The sequence below is a fragment of the Rosa chinensis genome, chromosome 2 (genome assembly GCF_002994745.2).
Source record: "Rosa chinensis cultivar Old Blush chromosome 2, RchiOBHm-V2, whole genome shotgun sequence".
NCBI classification, from domain to species: domain Eukaryota; kingdom Viridiplantae; phylum Streptophyta; class Magnoliopsida; order Rosales; family Rosaceae; genus Rosa; species Rosa chinensis.
The window spans coordinates 34523392-34527432 of record NC_037089.1 but is presented as its reverse complement, the minus strand read 5'-3'; the positions used below and the strand labels follow the sequence as shown (position 1 = coordinate 34527432).

At 36.3% G+C, this 4041-nt stretch overlaps 1 long non-coding RNA gene across 1 annotated transcript; it reads left to right on the top strand.

Annotated features, from left to right (window-relative positions):
* The first annotated feature begins 2414 nt into the window (after positions 1–2414).
* On the top strand, positions 2415–3533 carry LOC112186249. The gene is made up of 3 exons (XR_002930714.2): positions 2415–2554; positions 2724–2855; positions 3473–3533. It is a non-coding gene; the product is annotated as an uncharacterized LOC112186249 (long non-coding RNA).
* The last annotated feature ends 508 nt before the right edge of the window (positions 3534–4041 follow it).

Below are 4041 nucleotides of genomic sequence, written 5' to 3'. Positions count from 1 at the left end.
CTTCACTTTTCTGTTTTTTGTTAGAAGTATTTCTATTGTTCGATAATAAATTGAACTTCAGTTTTATGTTGTTACAAGTATGTAGAAACGACATATAGTTGTTTTTTTTATTGTTACTGTATTTATGGTACAACATATCATAAAACTATATGTGTTGGATTTGAACCATATCAAACCTCATTCATTCTGAACTGTCATCAAAGGAATATTATAGGACCTAATATCAGTAAATTTCTCATTGCATCAATTAACCCAATAGAATACAATCCCATCAGTACCATAATACTAAACTAGCTAGCTAACTTTTACATTCAGTCTGACTGATATTCAAACTTAAGTTCTTGAACTATATCTGCTGTCTGATTAACTTTGGAACAACATAATTGAATTTCTTCTGTTGTTTGATTAACTTTGCAACAACAGAGTTTAATTTCTTCTGTTGTGTGAGTGTAGATTAGAAGACAGTGATTTGTTAAAAACCAATGTGTGATATGAATGATTGTAGTGTAATTTGTCCTCATTTTGGGCCATCAGACAATGGGCAGTTATCATTGTATCTGTTCTATTGTCTGATTATTTGAACATATCCCATTCCTGAATTAAATTGTGCATTTGATCCATTTACATACCAAATATAAACATTGCAAACCATCAAATATAAACATTGCAAACCACTAATCATTGAGCCCAACATTTTAAACAAGAAAAGCATTCTAGTGCATGCCCATCCACTTAACACATCAAAAAGCTGATACATATATATCTATCGTTCCAAAACATGCAACATATGGTGCATGACAATGTACCAACAGAGAAGCACAAAAAAGGATGCTTTCCTTAGCAAAAAAGGACCAACAACAAGCCTATCTTTTGACAATTCCATTCCCACAGCCCACAACACCAATAAGTGAAGGGTCAACAAATGCAACCATGTCCACCATTTTATATGCCTTCAACTGATCATAGAGGTACCTAATAACAAAAATTTACAGCAAGTCATTGGGTTTCAGCAACTATACTTCTTATCGAAGCATTGGGGGGAGAGCACATATATATAAAGAACTTAATATATATTTTCTACCTCTGGTACACGGCAATGCAAGTTCTGGTGGTCAAAGACTCGCCCATATAATACCTGCAAATAAGAAAGAAAAAAACTATCAGATTGACAGGGCTTATACTCTTAAGGCATGGTAATGATCCTAATTAAAGAGACATAACCAAAACCGTCTGTGTTATATCTTTTAAATAACACATAACTTAGCTTTGTTATATCATATTTAAAGTGTTATAAGAAGACATTCAACCCCAGACTTAAAATTATAACCTAGCTCATACGTGTAAGGAAACTGAAGAAACAATCATCATAAAAGCTTACTTGAGAAACACCATATGTGTACCAGTACGTGGTCAAACATGTTGGTGACCTGACCAAACAAAGGTGAGAAAGTTAAACAATGTCTAAATATCTATCATGACTTAAGAACATAGGAACACGAAAATTACAAACAAAAGAGAGCAATGAACAAATACTAGAAACAACATATAAATACATTAGTCTATAACGAAAATTATTACATTCATAGATTACCGTATATAGAACATGATCTCTTGCATCATATAACGGACTTGTGGTGTAGCTGTACATTCATACAAAAATAAGTATATGTGCTTTAAGCTTTTTGAGAAGTGGTGTTACAATTGGAGAATTCAAAAACAGAGGTATGAAAAATGTACCACTAGGCCGGAAGATATATGCCACAGCATTCTACCAAAACCAGAAACAAAAACAAACAGCGAATCATAAACAAAAACAAACAGCGAAAACAGTGAACATTGAATGTAAGAGGCAGATAAGACCACAAGTATGCTAGTACTTTCATGAACGAAATGCTACACACACTCAGAACCTTAACAAGATCTGTGTCAAGCCAAAGAAAAGTTAATTAGCAGGACATTCAAGATGCCCTACAACCCAAATATAGGCAACCAAACAAATATCGTGCTAATAAAAGAGAATTGAGTGGCAGGTTGGCTAATTAATCAGCACAAGTCTCCTACCATGAAACACTTTAGTGACTGATCAATAGCTTGAAATCATTTATTGCCAAACTGTAATGCCCCGTACCTACTAATTACTTTTTACCGTGGTTGATCGAGGAGTGACTTTTTCTTTAGTCCGGTAAATTAGGAAATTTATTTGAGATTGTCGTAGAATACGAAAAATCGAGTTCGTGGACACGTAGTTTGTTTAAATTAGAATTATATCGGAAAAGTTATGACCAAAAATAGAAATTTCTATTTTTGGCATGGGTTTTTGTTTGTGAGCTTCTATTTGTAGTAAGGAAGGAATAAAACAGATGGAAGAGAGAGAAAGGGGAAAGAATCAAAAAAAAAAAAGAGAGAGAGCACGGGTAGAACCCGAGTCACCCCCTCCCCCTTTTTTCTTTTCTTTTCGCCGTCGCACTCCTCCGGCGAATTCGTCGCCGTCCGGCCACCCCAGGACGCATCCTTGGGCACGGCGTGATCCTCTCTTCCTTCTCCTTCTAGCCATGTAAGTATTTCACCTTGGGTAGCTTCAGTTTTAGAGATTTGAGGAGAATTTCAAAAAGGGTAAAAGTTGGAGTTTGGCTCCGATTCGATTTTTCCGGCGATTTCCGCCGGATTTCTTTGAAGTTTTGGGTTGCTGGGTTGTTATTGATGATTATATCTAACTATTGCAGCTTGTGTTGGCCAGTGGAGGAAGATTTGAGGGTGTTTGGAGACGTGAACAGTAGCGTGAATAGTGCTGCCGAGTTCTTGATATTTTTGGGTTTGAATTTCGACTTTTCTGCTTGTTTTGGTGGCTGTTGAAGGTATAGAGATAATTGTGTGGGTTATGAAGTTGATTTCGGAATAAATAGGTTGATTGAAATTGAATTTAATCTTTGAGTTTGTGTTAAACTTGAGGTTTGTTGGATATTGAGTTTTCTTTGGTTTGTGATGTTGAACATGGTTGATGGATTTGTCATGTTTGTAGTGTTGGGTGAAAACTCTTGGTAAAGGGCTATTATGAATTATTTGTTAGGAAGTAGAGAGAATTTGAGATTGTTAGAGTTGAAATTGTGATTTTGCAAAGGAGAGAAAAATTAAGAAAGAATGTGGAATTGTTGGAAAAGGATTTATATTATATATTGGTGGTAAATTGTGTTGAAGGAAGTGAATTAAAAATTTGTTAAGTTATCGAATGGTCTTTGTGAAGGTTTAGATTAAGCGAATTCATGGAATGGTTAAGGAATCGATTTAAGAATCAATTGAGTGGTTATGAGTTGGAGGGCATTGAGATTGTAAGGAATTATAGAATTAATCCCAAATTAAAGTGTGGGAGTTTTATAACAATTTGTGAATAACGGATGCTTATTCCAAGGGAAATGAGTTGTTTTTGAGAGTATTTCCTTATTATGGTTAATTATATCCTATGCAATTGTGACAGGACGTACTGAGCCCTCGTGCGAGGAGGACACAGGCAGGCAGCAGGGTTAGCTGCGGGACTCACTTGTGAGTGGACCTTTATTTTATTTAAATAATGCATGCAGCATGGTATTAAGTTTTGAAATGTGATTTTGTGGAAAGAAAAGGATTAAAAAGGTAACAGTTGACAAGGAGGCCAGTTTTGGCGCATGCGTATCTTACCTAGTTAGCAGTCCTTTCTAGGTAATAGTCTGGTCGGCAGTCCCGTCCAGACTACAGCTCGGTTGGCAGTCTCATCCGACGCGTCATCTGGTTGGCAGTCCCTTCCAGATGACTTGAGGTAGTCAGTCGGCAGTCCCGTCTACTACCTGTGGCTAGTTGGCAGTCCCTCCCCGATGGCATGAGATGCTTAGGAAGCAGTCCTTCCTAGTAATCAAATGAGTTTCTTGGAAAAAGATTGAGTTGGAAATTTTCATGAAGTCTCGCTGCATGATGGTTTTGTTAAAAAGAGAAATGGGGAAGCATACCATAAATTGTTTTGATTCTCGTTTCGGTTTTGTCCACTCACTCTAATGGATTTTATATGTTTTC